General features: G+C 46.8%; 1 pseudogene; it reads left to right on the top strand.

Moving 5' to 3' along the window:
• Window positions 1-2,612: 2,612 nt before the first annotated feature.
• LOC117976237 (non-histone chromosomal protein HMG-17-like) lies at window positions 2,613-5,407 on the top strand (annotated as a pseudogene).
• Window positions 5,408-16,810: the final 11,403 nt, after the last annotated feature.

Genomic DNA, 16,810 nt, shown 5'->3' with positions numbered 1-16,810 from the left:
CTTTACCGTAAACACACACACACACACACACACACACACACACACACACACACACACTATATATATGCATATATGTATAATATATATTTAAAGCAAACTAAACTTACTTTCCATTCGTTTAAGATCTTTAGAATATCTCTGAGATTATTTGTGAAACCTCAAGATTAAAAAAACAACAACGACAAGAAACAAGGCTAAGAATCAACATCCCAGGCTCCTGCCTCTTATTCTATTAACCACAGAAATTAAGTTCCGCAAAGACAAAGATGCTTCTGTTACTTCCCAATTAGTCTGCCCTGTTTGGACACAGTCCCAGATCTCATACCCCGGAGCCTACGCACGGACTCCTGGCAAGAGAGGCGCCATCCCGGGCCCAGTGCCAGGGCTCCTCTCTCGGTCCTGTCCTCAGGGTGTCCTTGGGCTCCTTCTGGACAGAGGCTCTTCCCTCTCCTGCCAGGTCCTCAGATCCGAACTCCCTAAGCAGGGGCTTATGTCTTGCCAGTGCTTCTTGTTTTTCTTTTTCTTTTTTTTTTTTTTTTTTTTTTGAGACGGAGTCTCGCTCTCTCAAAAAAAAAAAAAAATCAAATGGGAACACTTCAGCTATGACAGGAAATATCTTCTCTATTTACATAGGGCATATGCCGAGTACATGATTTTGTAACTTTATTTCATCCTCTTCATTTACCTAGGGTGTATACCAAGTAACCAATGGAAACCTCTAGAGGGTATTTAAACCCCAGAAAATTCTGTAACAGGGCTTTTGAGCCCTTATGCTCAGCCTGCTCCCACCCTGTGAGTACTTTCTTTCTTTTTTTTTTTTTGAGACTGAGTCTCGCTCTATCGCCCAGGCTGGAATGCAGTGGTGCGATCTCGGCTCACTGCAGTCTCCGCCTCCCAGGTTCATGCCATTCTCCTGCCTCAGCCTTCCGAGCAGCTGGGATTATAGGTGCCCGCCACCACGCCTGGCAAATTTTTTGTATTTTTAGTAGAGATGGGGTTTCACCATGTTAGCCAGGATGGTCTCGATCTCCTGACCCCAAGTGATCTGCCCGCCTCGGCCTCCCAAAGTGCTGGGATTACAGATGTGAGCCACCATGCTCTGCCTTCTACAAAAATTTTTAAAAATTAGTGGGGCATGGTGGCATGCACCCATAGTCCCAGCTACTCTGGAGGCTGAGAGAGGAGGCTCATTGGAGCTGGGGAGGCCAAGGCTGCAACAGTAAGCTATGATGGTGCCACTGCACTCCAGCCTGGGTGACAGAGTGAGACCCTGCCTTAAACAAACAAACAAATTGCACCTACTTTTTTTTTTTTGAGACGGAGTTTCGCTCTTGTTGCCCCAGGCTGGATGCAATGGTGTGATCTCAGCTCACTGCAACCTCCACCTCCCAGGTTCAAGCAATTCTCCTGCCTCAGCCTCCTGAGTAGCTGGGATTACAGGCATGCGCCACCACGCCCGGCTAATTTTGTATTTTTAGTAGAGATGGGGTTCCTCCATGTTGGTCAGGCTGGTCTCGAACTCCCGACCTCAGGTGATCCACCCACCTCGGCCTCCCAAAGTGCTGGGATTACAGGCGTGAGCCACTGTGCCTGGCCCTGCACCTACATTGTAACAGAATTCAGGCCTCTCCCATAATCCTAATCTTGTGGACTTTCATTAGTTTTGCAAAGGTGATCAAAGGTGGTTTTCTGTCCGTGAGCAAGAAGGGGGTTAGTTTTAGAGAGGGACTATTATCATCTTTGCTTCAAAGTTAAACTATAGACTGAATTCCTCCTGTGGTTAGCTTGGCCTATGCCCAGGGATGAGTGAAGACAGCCAGCCTGTGAGGCTCGAAGCAAGATGGAGTCAGCCAGGCTAGACTTCTCACTCTGTCACAATCTGGGCAAAGGCAGTTTCAAAACCATCATATCTTCCAGCTATTCTCTTTGGGACCCATTTATTTTTACTAAAAGTCATTTGTTTTTCCTTAGGGGTCCTTCCCTTATTAAGCCCCAATTTCTAACTGCCTCCTTGGGTCACATTTTTCTGTGAACTTCTATACCTACATGAATAAAGATCTTTTCTCTTGCTAACTTGTCGTTTGTCAATTTAATTTGTATACTCTAAGTGCTGAACCTAATAAAGGAGAAGTTTTTCCTTGACAGTGTCAACTGGGGTAGCAATACTTCTGGTTTCTGATTTGTGTTGAAATACGATTCAAGCTACACACTCTAAATTTATCTTGTCATTCCTCTGAAGAACAAGGTTGATTTATTTATTCTTCAACAAACATTACTGAGGGCCTATTAAATGCCAAGCCAGGCACTGTTTTAGGAATGGAGAATAGAACAGAGAACAAGGCAAAGTTCTCGCCTTCATGGTGTTTACGCTCTGGTGCAGGAGGCAGATGACAAGCCAGTAAATGCCTAGAGTGGCAGCAGGTGCCGATGCTCTGGAGAATATTGAAACTGTCATTGCAAAATCGTAGCTCAGACGATGAAAGAGATCTGACCTAACCAACTCCATCTTGCTTGTAACCTCCAAGCTGCTCTTGTTCATTCCTGGGCATAGGCTGAACTGACTTTGGAACGAACTTAGTTTATAGTTTAAAACAAAGAGGATAACAGTTCTTTCCCAAAACGAAAGAGGTGGGGACTAGACTGCCTTTGTAGGACTAACATATTAGCCACAAGTTTAGAAATTAAGGTTTAGGAGTCATGCAGTTGGAGGCTACAAGATTCTGACCCCCCCTAAACTGCTCCTAAGACCCGTGCTTGAGAAACATTGCAGACCCTGCCTTGATGGATCAGCTGGCACCACCCAGATGGATAAACTAGCTCTCCTGATCTTGTGGCCCCCACCCAGGAACTGACTGAGCACAAGAAGACAGCTTCAACTCCCTGTGGTTTCATCTGCAATCCAACCAATCAGCACTCCTGGCTCACTGGCTTCCCCTACCCACCAAATTATCTGTAAAAACTTTGATCCCAGCTGGGCATGGTGGCTCACGCCTGTAATCTCAGCACTTTGGGAGGCCAAGGCAGGCATATCACAAGGTCAGGAGTTTGAGACTAGCCTGGCCAATATGATGAAACCCCGTCTCTGGTCGGGCGCGGTGGCTCACACCTGTAATCCCAGCACTTTGGGAGGCGGAGGTGGGCGGATCACGAGGTCAGGAGATCGAGACCATCCTGGCTAACACGGTGAAACCCCGTCTCTACTAAAAATACAAAACATTAGTGGCGGGCGCCTGTAGTCCCAGCTACTCGGGAGGCTGAGGCAGGAGAATGGCGTGAACCCGGGAGACGGAGGTTGCAGTGAGCCGAGATCGCGCCACTGCAGTCCAGCCTGCGCGACAGAGCGGGACTCCGTCTCAAAAAAAAAGAAAAAAAAGAAAAAAAAAAAGAAACCCCGTCTCTACTAAAAATACACGGGCGTGGTGGTGCCTGCCTGTAGTCCCAGCTACTCGGGAGGCTGAGGCAGGAGAATCGCTTGAACCCGGGAGACGGAGGTTGCAGTGAGCCAAGATCGCACCGCTGCACTCCAGCCTGGGCGACAAAACGAGAGTCCGTATCAGAAAAAAAAAAAAAAAAAGGTCTGATCCCTGAATGCTCGGGGAGACTGATTTGAGTAATAATAAAAGTCCAGGAAGAAGAAGAGGCGAGAACGACCCCGGGACCGACCGAAGCCCGCGCGCCGCCGCATCCCGCGTCCAGCACCTACATCCCGCCACCGTCACCGCCACCACCATGCCCAAGAGAAAGGCTGAAGGGGATGCTAAAGGAGATAAAGCCAAGGTTGAAGGACGAACCACAGAGAAGATCCGCAAGGTTGTCTGCTAAACCTGCTCCTCCAAAGCCAGAGCCCAAGCCTAAAAAGACCCCTGCAAAGAAGGCAGAGAAGGTACCCAAAGGGGAAAAGGGAAAAGCTGATGCTGGTAAGGAGGGGAATAGCCCTGCAGAAAGTGGAGATGCCAAAACAGACCAGGCCCAGAAAGCTGATGGTGCTGGAGAGGCCAAGTGAAGGGTGTGCCTTTTTGATAACTGTGTACTTCCAGTGACTGTACAGTTTGAAATACCATTTTTTAATCAAGTTTTATAAAAATGCAGAATTTTGTTTTACTTTTTTTTTTTTTTAAGCTATGTTGTTCGCACACAGGACACTTCATTGTTTGTTGGGGGAGGGGCATATGTCACTAACAGAATGTCTCCAAAGCTGGATTGATGTGGAGAAAGCACCTTTCCCTTCTAGTCTTGAGAGACTTCCTCTTGGCTCCCAGGAGGAGGGATTCCCTGACTTTGGCTCCCAGGAGGAGGGATTCCCTGACTTTGACACACATGGCCACCTTGGCACAAAAGCCTTGTGGTGTGGAAAAACAAATTTGTTTTTATGTCCTCTTCTCCCTTTCCATCTTTCAGCATAGACTTAACTCCTTTAAGCCCAGGCATCTGTTGGGACCTGACCCCTAGTCATTGGTTACCAGTGTGTCAGGCAATCTGGACTTTCCAGTGATGCCACTGAGATGGCACCTGTCAAAAGAGCAGTGGTTCCATTTCTAGATTGTGGATCTTCAGATAAATTCTGCCATTTTCATTTCACTTCCTGAAAGTCAGGGTCGGCTTGTGAAAAGTTGTTAAACAACATGCTAAATGTGAAATGTCAACCCTCACTCTAAACGTTCCCTGTTCAGAGCATCAGATGAAGACTTCATTGGGTTTATAGTGGCTTTCTGATTTTTGGTAGTCCATTGAAGAAGGGAGTTTGAAAGTTGTTGTATACTGTTAACAATTGTCTGCCCATGTCCTGCCTGAAATACCGTGATTGTTTATGGAAAGTATCTTTAATAAAGCTGGATACAGTTTGGCTTGGAAAAAAATAAAAAATAAAACTCCGATCTCCCTCACAACTGGCTCTGAGTCAATTACTCTTTCTCTTCTTTCTTTATTATTTTAATTTTTAATTTTATCATTTTAACATTTTATTTTATTTTATTTTATTTTATTTTATTTTATTTTATTTTATTTTATTTTATTTTGAGATAGTCTTGCTCTGTCACCCAGTCCGGAGTGCAGTGGCATGATCTTGGCTCACTGCAACCTCTACCTCCCGGGTACAAGCGATTCTTCTGCCTCGGCCTCGAGAGTAGCTGGGATCACAGGTATGTTCCACCACACCCGGCTAATTTTTGTATTTTTAGTAGAGACAGGGTTTCACCATGTTGGCCAGACTGGTCTTGAGTTCCTGACCTCAAGTGATCCATCCACCTTGGCCTGCCAAAGTGCTGGGATTACAGGTGTGAACCACTGTGCCCTGCTGAATTACTCTTTCCATATTGCAATTCTCCTGTCTTGAGAAACTGGCTCTGTCTAGGCAGTGGGCAAGGTGAACCCACTGGACTGTTGCATATTAGTCTGTCTCATGGGGGAAGGGTATACTGGTGGGGCTTGTATGAACACTACATTATGTGATTCATATAAAACAATTTATCAAAATAAAATTCAAATAGTTTAAATCTTAAGACACCTTCCTAGTTATTTTTTCTAAATAGGGAAGAAAAGGAGCAGCTGACTTTTTTACTGCTTTCTTTTATTTTCATTTTATTATTATTATTTGAGATGGAGTTTCACTCTTGTCCTACTTGGGAGGGTGAGGCAGGAGAATCACTTGAACCTGGGAGGCGGAGGTTGCAGTGAGCCGAGATTACACCACTGCACTCCAGCCTGGGCGACAAGAACAAAACTCCATCTACAAAAAAAAAAAAAAAAAAGAAAGAAAGTACTCTATGCTTGTTTTAAAAATTCAGACCGGGTGCAGTGGCTCATGCCTGTAATCCCAGAACTTTGGGAGGCCAAGGTGGGCGGATCACGAAATCAGGCGATCAAGACCATCCTGGCTAACATGGTGAAACCCCGTCTTGACTAAAAATACAAAAAATTAGCCGGGTGTGGTGGTGCCTGCCTGTAGTCCCAGCTACTCAGGAGGCTGAGGTAGGAGAATCGCTTGAACCCGGGAGGCAGAGGTTGCAGTGAGCTGAGATTGCGCCACCGCACTCCAACCTGGGTGACCGAGCGAGAATCTGTCTCAAAAATAAAAAATTAAAACAAAACAGAAACACATTATATTTGTTTCCTCTCCCTCCCTACTTCACTTCTACTATTAACAGTCTGGCCAGGCATGGTGGCTCACACCTGTAATACAGGAGATCTAGTGCTGGTCAAATCTCTCCCCTTTACCTCCCCATGTATGGATTCTTTGTGGGAAGGACCATACTCCGTAATCCTCTCTACCCCCACTGCAGTTAAGGTGGCAGGAAGGGAATCTTGGATTCACCACACCCGAGTTAAATTTTGGACACCCCCTGAGGAACCTGAGGGACCATCAGCTCAGGAGTCCCAAGATCATCCAGACCAGCCTCGATACACCTGCGAACCGTTGGAGGACTTGCATCTGCTGTTTTGGAAGGAAACATCCAGACTAAAAGGGCTCCTACCACTGATCCTGAAGAAAAACCCCTTCCTCCTTAAAAAAGATAAATGAAAACCTACATAATCTTTATCTTTAACACTTCTCCTTGCCCCTTTGATGGAATCCTTTTACTATTTCATTATATTACTAAGCAGCATACTAACCATACTCTTCGGGATAGGACTATATACTGTAGCTCCTGCCAGGATGAAAATCTTAATCACATCAACCTTCTTTCTATCATCCTTCCTTCTAACAGCAATTTACTCCTACCTTTAACTCAGCCTGGATAAAATGATCTCGTCTTCCAGAGCACCCTCTTTACCTTCCCATTTACTCTTTGTCTATCTATCCCCTCTGCTTCCTTGGATACCTCATACAATCACCCCTCCCCTTCCACTAGCTCCTAATTACCTCTATAAGACACTCAACTTAACCCAGTCTCTGTTAAACCAGTCCAATCCTTCCCTGGCAAATGACTGTTGGCTTTGTATCTCTCTATCCACCTCTGCTTATGGTGCCACTCCCATTCCCTCAAAAAATTGGGTCTTTACCAATTTAACCTACCACCCTTGTAATGAAGGAAAAGACCCTTTCCGACTTCTAAATATGCAATCATTAGCCAACTTCCCCATCTCTGATAGGACCAAGAATACCCTAACAGGATGTGCAATCCAATTTTTACGTTCTTACATTTCCAACCTCACCTATTACACAAGCAATGAAAAGCCCATACATGGTCCTGTTACTATGAATACCATCTTAACTTTCCAAGCCCCTTTATGCATCCAACGCAACCTGTTATCCGGCCTGCCCCTGGGGCACTTACTACCCCATCAGTGTAATTACACGCTACAACTTCAAGCCCCAACTAATCATAGTAACTTCTGAGTCACTCAAACAGCTCCATTCAGATGGCTTGTCTGCTTCTCAGCGCCTCCAAAAATCATCACCTCTTCCCTGCTTAACAAACAGTCCAGGTTTTGTAATGGCAAACATACTCCCTGCATGACCATTCACCCCTGGACCCCCTGCGGCAGCGCCCCCACCACTAGTGAATGCCTTCTCATCCCCTCTTTCAATCACTCTCTTGAATGGCTCCTAGTAGACACAAAACAATTTTTTCTCCAATGGGAAAATAGAACACAGGGAGCCACTCAGTTTGCTCCCAACACCCCTTTCCAGCCGCTCACTGGAGCTACCTTAGCAAGTACTCTAGGAGTATGGGAAAATGAAAACAACAAACTCACACACCTTTTTAACATACACAACCAGTTCTGTCTACCCAGCCAAGGTATATTCTTATGTGCAATGTCAACCTATATCTCCCTCTCCACTAACTGGAGAGGCACCTGCACCTTAGTCTTTCTAAGTCCCAACATTAACATTGCCCCAGGAAATCAGACCCTATCAGTACCCCTCAAAGCTCAAGTCCCTCAGCACAGAGCCATACAACTAGTACCCCTACTTACAGGGTTAGGAATGGCCACTGTTACAGGAACCAGAATAGCCAGTTTATCTACTTCATTATCCTACTACCACACACTCTCAAAGGATTTCTCAGACAGTTTGCAAGAGATAACGAAATCTATCCTTACTCTACAATCCCAAATAGACTCTTTGGCAGCAGTGACTCTCCAAAACTGCCGAGGCCTAGACCGCCTCACTGCTGAGAAAGGAGGACTCTGCACCTTCTTAGGGGAAGAGTGTTGTTTTTACACTAACCAGTCAGGGATAGTATGAGATGCTGCCTGGCGTTTACAGGAAAAGGCTTCTGAAATCAGACAATGCCTTTCAAACTCTTATACCAACCTCTGGAGTTGGGCAACATGGCTTCTCCCCTTTCTAGGTCCCGTGGCAGCCATCTTGCTATTACTCGCCTTTGGGCAAGTAATTTTTAACCTCCTTGTCAAATTTGTTTCCTCTAGGATCGAGGCCATCAAGCTACAGATGGTCTTACAAATGGAACCCCAAATAAGCTCAACTAAAAACTTCTACCGAGGACCCCTGGACTGACCCGCTGGCCCTTTCACTGGCCTAAAGAGTTCCCCTCTGGAGGACACTACAACTGCAGGGCCCCTTCTTCACCCCTATCCAGCAAGAAGTACCTAGAGCAGTCATTGCCCAATTTCCAACAGCAATTGGGGTGTCTTGTTTAGAGGGGGGATTGAGAGGTGAAGCCGGCTGGGCTTCTGGGTTGGATGGGGACTTGGAGAACTTTTCTGTCTAACTAGAGGATTATAAACTCATCAATCAGCACTCTGTCTAGCTAAAGGATTGTAAATGCACCCATCAGCACTCTCTAAAAATGCACCAATCAGCGCTCTGTGTCTAGCTAAAGGATTGTAAATGCACCAATCAGTGCTCTTGTCTAGCTAAAGGATTATAAATGCACCAATCAGCACTCTGTAAAAACGCACCAATTAGCACTCTGTGTCTAGTTAAAGGATTGTAAATGCACCAATCAGCACTCTGTAAAATGGACCAATCAGCAGGATGTGGGCAGGGCCAAATAAGGGAATAAAAGCTGGCCACCCAAGCCAGCAGTGGCAATCAGCTTGGGTCCCCTTCCATGCTGTGGAAGCTTTGTTCTTTCACTCTTCACAATAAATCTTGCTGCTGCTCACTCTGGGTTTGCACTACCTTTATGAGTTGTAACACTCAGGGCAAGGGTCTATGGCTTCATTCCTGAGGTCAGCGAGACCACGAACCCACTGGGAGGAACAAACAATTCTGGACGCGCCACGTTTAAGAGCTGTAACACTCACTGCGAAGGTCTGCGGCTTCACTCCTGAAGTCAGCGAGACCACGAACCCACCGGAAGGAAGAAACTCCGGACACATCTGAACATCTGAAGGAATAAACTCTGGACAAACCATCTTTAAGAGCTGTAACACTCACCGCAAGGGTCCACAGCTTCATTCTTGAAGTCAGCGAGACCAGGAACCCACCGGAAAGAATAAATTCCGGACACAACATTTTTTTTTTCTTTGAGACAGGGTCTCAGTGGCACAATCATAGCTCACTGCAGCCTCAATCTCCTGGGCTCAAGAGATCCTCCTGCCTCAGTCTCCTGAGTAGCTGGCACACCGCCATGCCCTGCCAATTTTTTTTGTAGAGACAGGGGTCTCACTGTGCTGCCTACACTGGTCTCGAGCTCCTGGTCTCAAGCAGTCCTCCCTCCTGGTCGTCCCAAAGTGCTGGGATTATAGGTGTGAGCCACTGTGCCTGGCCTCTTTTCTTCTTTTTTCCCTCCACATGTGTCTTATTTTTTTTATTTTTATTTTTTTTGAGACAAAGTCTTGCTCTTCTCCCCCAGGCTGGAATGCAGTGTTGCCATCTTGGCTCACTGCAACCTCTGTCTCCCGGATTCAAGCAATTCTCCTGCTTCGCCCCCTCAAGTAGCTGGGATTACAGGCGCCCACCACCATGCGTGGCTAATTTTTGTATTTTTAGTAGAAGCGGGGTTTCACCATGTTGGCCAGGCTGGTCTAGAACTCCTGACCTCAGGTGATCCACCCGTTTCGGCCTCCTGAAGTACTGGGATTAGAGGCATGAGCCACCGTGCCCGGCCGTCTTTTGCTTTTTTTTTTGAGACAGAGTCTCACTCTGCTGCCCAGGCTGGAGTGCAGTGGTGCTATCTTGGCTCACTGCAACCTCTGCCTCCCCGGTTCCAGTGATTTTTGTGCCTCAGCCTCCCGAGTAGCTGCTGTGATTACTACAGGTGCCCACCACCACGCCTGGCTAATTTTTGTATTTTTAGTAGAGATGGGGTTTCACCATGTTGCTCAGGTTTGTCTCAAACTCCTGGCCCCAGGTGATCTGCCTGCCTTGGCCTCCCAAAGTGCTGGGATTACAGGCATGAGCCACTGAGCCTGGCCTCTATATAAGCCCTAAGTTCTAACCGCTCCTCTGAGTTACTCATCACTGAATTTCCGTTGCAGGTGATTCATGAATTTCCAGGAAAGGGGTGGGTAATTTCCAGAATGAGGGTTCCTCCCCTTTTTAGACTATATAGGTAAACTTCTGGGCCAGGCATGGTGGCTCATGCCTGTAATCTCAGCACTTTGGAAGGCCAACGCTGGCAGATCACTTGAGGTCAGGAGTTCAAGGCCAGCCTGGCCAACATGGAGAAATCCTGTCTCTACTAAAAATACAAAAATTAGCTGGGTGTGATGATGTGCTCCTGTACTCCCAGTTACTCAGGCAGCTGAGGCAGGAGAAGCCGGAGGCGGAGGTTGTGGTGAGCCAAGATTGTGCCACTGCACTCCAGCCTGGGTGACAGAGCAAGACCCTGTCTCAATAAACTAAACTAAACTAAACTAAATAAATAAAGGAATAGACTACATAGGCTAACTTCTAGATGTGGCTGTGGCATTTGTAAACTGTCATGGCGCTGATGAGAGTGTCTTTTAGCATGCTAATGTATTATAATTAATGTATACTGAGTAGGGAGGACTACCAGAGGTCACTTTCATTGCCATCTTGGTTTTGGCTGGTTTGGGCTGAGTTCTTTTTTTTTTTTTTTTTTTTTTTTTTTTGAGACAGAGTCTCACTCTGTCACCCAGGCTGTAGTGCAGTGGCACAGTCTCAGCTCACTGCAACCTCCACCTCCCAGGTTCAAGTAATTCTCCTGCCTCAGCCTCCTGAGTAGCTGGGATACAGGCGCGTGCCACCACACCCAGCTAATTTTTGTATTTTTAGTAGAGACGGGGTTTCACCATGTTGATCAGGCTGGTCTCGACCTCCTGACCTTGTGGTCTGCCTGCCTTGGCCTCCCAAAGTCCTGGGATTACAGGCATGAGCCACCGCACCTGTCCTGGGCTGACTTCTTGACCACATCCTATTTCAGCAGCAGGGTCTTTATGACCTGTGTATCTCATGATACCAATCCTGCAGACCTCATCTCTCTTTTTTTTTTTTTTTGAGACAAAGTCTCACTTTGTCACCCAGGCTGGAGTGCAATGACACCATCTCAGCTCACTGCAACTTCTGCCTCCCAGGTTCAAGCAATTCTCCTGCCTTAGCCTCCCAAGTAGCTGGGATTACAGGTGTGCACCACCATGCCTGGCTAATTTTTATTTTATTTTATTTTATTTTTAAGACAGAGTTTTGCTCTTGTCGCCCGGGCTGAAGTGCAATGGCAGGATCTCAGCTGACTGCAACCTCTGCCTCCCGGGTTCAAGCAATTCTCCTGCCTCAGCCTCCCAAGTAGCTAGGACTACAGGCACTTGTCACCACACTGGCTAATTTTTGTATTTTTAGTAGAGATGGGGTTTTACCATGTTGGCCAGGCTGGTCTTGAACTCCTGACCTCAAATGATTCATCCACCTGGGCCTCCCAAAGCACTGGGATTACAAACATGAGCCACCGCATCTGGCCTCTGAGTAATTTTTATATTTTTAGTAGAGACAGAGTTTCACCATATTGGCCAGGCTGGTGTTGAACTTCTGGCCTCAAAGTGATCCACCCTCATCAGCCTCCCACAGTGTTGTGATTACAGGCGTGAGCCACTCTGACCAGCCAAAGACTTCTACTTTCATGAACTTACTGTAAATCTTACCCTTAAGTGAAAGCCTCAACATTACTGAAACACATACTTACCATAAATCCTGCCCTTATGCAAATTCCCTATGGTATATAAGCCCTGGGTCTTGGGGTATAACATTGTAGGGATCCACCATGTCATCCGGAGGCTGCCTGAGACATGGTTTCTGTTCGTAAGTCCCTATTAAATGTTTCCTTCTGATCGCTGTGTTTGTCAGCCTCTTTATTTGGCCTCTCAGCTCCCTGGGCCTTTGGGGGTAGGTTTGCATAGACCTGCTCACCGCAGAACAGTGCTTAATACATTTTTTTTTTTTTGAGACGGGGTCTCACTCTGTTGCCCAGGCTGAAGTGCAGTGGTGCCATCTCAGCTCACTGCAGCCTCCGCCTCCTGAGTTCAAGCAATTCTCCCTCCTCAGCCTCCTAAGTAGCTGGGATTACAGGGGTGCGCCACCACGCCCGGCTCATTTTTGCATTTTTAGTATAGATGGGGTTTCACCATGTTGACCAGGCTGGTATCGAACTCCTGACCTCAGGTAATCCACCCGCCTCAGCCTGCCAAAGTGCTGGGATTACAGGCATGAGCCACTGCACCCAGCCTTAATACATTTTTGTTGAATGGATGAAGTGCTTCTCCATAAGGGATGTTTGGGTTCAATTTTCTGGCTCCCTCAAACCCACCTTCTGAGTCTCAGACCCTCTCCTTGTCCATACCTGTCCATGCAGAGATAGGCGGTGTGGTGTTACGATAGATACATACTGGCTTGCATCTGCAGTTCCCCGTTCCTAACTCCCACAGTCCTGTGATAATGTTGGGGCACTTGAGGCCTCAGGAAACAGAACCTCTCCTCTGAACTTCTCCTGTTCCTCTTTCACCTGTCCAACCAGAATTCTAATCTGATGTGGGTCCAAAGACCCTCATTCCAGAGAGGGTCCTGCCCCATACCCTAGAGCAAGACTGCTCAGCCCACAGTCCAGGATGGCTTTGAATGCAGCCCAACACAAATTCATAAACTTTCTTAAAACATTATGAGATTGTTTCACAATTTTTTTTTTAAAGATCATCAGCTATCATTAGTGCTAGAGTATTTTATATGTAGCCCAAGACAATTCTTCTTGTTCCAATGTGGCCCAGGAGGTCAAAAGATTGGTCAGCCCTGCCCTAGAGGAAGGAATGCTGAGAGACAGGCCAAGAAAAGTCTGAACAGACAGGCCTTGCCGGGGGTTTAGATCATGAGATTTTTGTCCAATCACATTTCTACACGGTTATCAGTCGTGCCCATGTAATGAAGCCTCCATAAAAAAGCCACGAGGACTGGGTTTGGAGAGGTTCTGGATAGCTGAATACGTGGAGGTTCCTGGAGGGTGGTGAGACCCAGGAGAGCATGGAAGCTCTGCTTCCCCTAAACTCCACCCTATGCATGGCTTCATCTGTATCCCTTGTGAATCCTTTATAATAAACCACTAAACATAAGTAAGTGTTTTCTTGAGTTCTGTGAGCCATTCCAACATATTAATCAAACCCAGGCTGGGCATCGTGCCTCACACCTGTAATTCCAGCACTTTGGCAGGCCAAGGCGGGTGGATTACTTGAGGTCAGGTGTTCGAGACCAGCCTGGCCAACATGGTGAAACCCCGTCTCTACTAAAAATACAAAAATTAGCCGGACATGGTGACTCACACCTGTAATCCCAGCTACTCAGGAGGCTGAGGCAGGAGAATCGCTTGAACCCGGGAGGCGGAGGTTGCAGTGAGCCGAGATCCCGCAACTGCACTCCAGCCTGGGAGACAGAGTGAGACTCCGTCAAAAACAAAAAAACAAAAAGCAAACAAACAAAAAAACAAACCCAAAGAGGGGGTCATGGGAACCCCAAATTGAAGCCAGTGACTCAGAAGTTCCAGAGGCTCAGACTTGTGACTAGCATTGGGGGAGATAGTCTTGCGGACTGAGTCCTCAAGCCCTGGGATGTGATGCTATCTCCAGGTAGATAGTGTTGAAATTGAATTGCAGGACACCCAGCTGGTGTCCACCCCCACACATTTGGTCACAGAAGTCTTCTTCTGTGTTGACTGTTGTGGTGTGAGAGTAGAGGAAAATTGCAGTTTGGATAGAGTTTTTTTCTGACACAGGTGGTGATCTTCAGGAACCCACCTGCACCTGTGAGATTCTGAAGACGTGGACCCAGCCTTCACAGGCATCCAAGTTACCTTCCCCATGAGGACTTGTTTTACAGATCACAAAAGACATCTGCACTTTGTACGGCTCCAGCAGGATCTCTCTGATCTGTGAGGATTAATGAGCCAGCCACATCTCTCCCCAGCTTCCTGGACCAATGGCGCAAACCTAGTTCAGAAACCCAGCAAGTTGCCTGAGGCATTAGCCAGGCATCCGTGGTATGCAAGTTTTGGCACTGCTTTGCTGTTTGGATGTTTTTCTCCTTCAGGCGGAAATTTACAAAGCACTCATGCTCCAACTACCATGGCAGAGAGAGGAGGTGAAGCAAATTGTAAAACCTTCAACCTCAGTATTGAGTTTCTCCTTGACTTGTGTTGAAGCCAATGATGGCAAGGGATGTGGATAACCTGGATGTTTTTTCTTGGGATCCACCCTCTCACAGGTGTTCCTCTGAGCACTTTGCAGGATGAGAAGTTGAATAGGGAGGGGAGAGGTCCCCTCTCCTCCCCTCCCCTCTCCTTTTCTTTCCTCTCCTCACAGGGTCTTGCTCTGTTGCCCAGGCTGGAGTGCAGTGGTGTGATCTTGGCTCACTGCAACCTCCACCTCCTGGGCTCAAGCAATCCTCTCACCTTAGCCTTCTGAGGAGCTGGGACTACAGGCACGTGCCACTATACATGGCTAATTTTTATATTTTTTTTGGTAGAGACGGAGTTTTGCCATGTTGTCCAGCCTAGTCTTCAACTCCTGGGCTCAAGCAATCTGTCTACTTCGGCCTTACAAAGTGGGTGCTGATTTCTCTGCAGCTTATGGACACACCATAAGCTGGGGGCACCCATGGAAGTGCTTTAGCTTGTAATCTCCATCAACATCTCCCACAAGACACCTCCCCAAACTTGATCTGGTTTGGGGAGTCACTCCTGTCTGGAGGAAAACATCTCTAATTTAGCCCTCGAGATTACACATATTAAGTTCAACTAAGTACGAACTCAAGGTATATTAAATACAATTTCCAAACACACCAGCCATCATGAGTGAGAATCAGCAGAAACTATGAATGACAGACTTAGGCCATCTCAGGTTTTTGGAGTGATCAGATACATATTATTTTATTAATTAATTAATTAATTAATTATTTTTTGAGATGGAGTCTCTCTCTGTTGCCCAGGCTGGAGTGCAGTGGCATGATCTTGGCTCACTGAAACCTCTGCGATTCTCCTGCCTCAGCCTCCCAAGTAGCTGGGATTACAGGCGTGCAACACCATGCCCGGCTAATTTTTGTATTTTTAGTTGCGATGGGGTTTTGCCATGTTAGCCAGGCTGGTCTCGAACCCCTGACCTCAGATGATCCACCTGCCTTGGCCTTCCAAAGTGCTGGGGTTGCAGGCATGAGCCATCCCGCCTGGCCAGATACAGATTATTAAGCATAGAGTTGTAAGGCAAGCGTTCTGGGTCTTTCTCTTTCTCTGTCTCTCTCTCTTTCTTTCTTTCTTTCTTTTTCTTTCTTGCTTCTTTTGAGACGGAGTCTTGTTCTGTTGCCCAGGCTGGAGTGCAGTGCCACGATCCAGGCTCACTGCAACCTTCACCTCCTGGGTTCAAGTGATTCTCCCACCTCAGCCTCTCGAGTAGCTGGGATTACAGGCACCCGCCACCACCCCCAGCTAATTTTTGTATTTTTAGTAGAAACAGCGTTTCACCATGTTGGCCAGGCTGGTCTCAAACTCCTGACCTCAAGTGATCCACCCACCTCAGCCTCCTAAAGTGCTTGGGATTACAGGCATGAGCCACTGCGCCCGGCCCTGGGTGTCTGTTTCGATCTTGCTGCTCCTCTGAGCCTCCTATACAAAGATTCTGGCGCTACTGCACACCGTGTGTTTGTGTCCTCTATGTTAAAGTTCTTTTTCCTGGCTAATGTGGTCCAGACATGTTGGAAGGGATTCTAAAATAACAATCCTGTGACCACGTGACTGTAAGAAGAATTCTTTTCTAAAGAAAAGGATCTTCATCACATACCGACCCATCTCTTTCACTACCTTTAATACCACCTCAGATATCTCTCTTTTCATTTCCTGTAGCCCTTATTGCTTCCGTGGTGTTAGGCCCCTTGGCATTTTATCATATTTGTTTTTTTCCATTTTGTAGCTGACTGTCTCACCAGTCACTCCTGTCTGGAGGAAAACATCCCCAGTTTAGCCCTTGAGATTACACTTATTAAGTTCAACAAAGCACAGACTCATGATACACAATTTCCAAACACACAAGGAAGCCAGCCATGATGAATGAGAAACTGTGAACAACAGACTTACGCCTCTTTAGGATTTTGGAGAAATCAGATACAGATTATTAAATAACTACTCATGGATTTTTTTTGGGGGGGGTGCTGCTTTTTGATTTCTTTTTTTTTTTTTTGAGATGGAGTCTTGCTCTGTTGCCCAGGCTGGAGTGCAATGGCGTGATCTCAGCTCACTGCAACTTCCACCTCCTGGATTCAAGCGATTCTCCTGTCTCAGCCTCCTGAGTAGCTGGGATTACAGATGCCAACCACCATGCCTGGCTAATTTTTGTATTTTTAGTAGAGACAGGGTTTTAACATGTTGGCCAGGCTGGTCTCAAACTCCTGACCTCAAGTGATCCATGAGCCTCGGCC

The sequence above is a fragment of the Pan paniscus genome, chromosome 1, assembly GCF_029289425.2.
Source record: "Pan paniscus chromosome 1, NHGRI_mPanPan1-v2.0_pri, whole genome shotgun sequence".
Classification (NCBI taxonomy): Eukaryota; Metazoa; Chordata; class Mammalia; order Primates; family Hominidae; genus Pan; species Pan paniscus.
The sequence above is the reverse complement of the archived record's forward strand: the minus strand, read 5'-3'. Positions and strand labels throughout refer to the sequence as shown.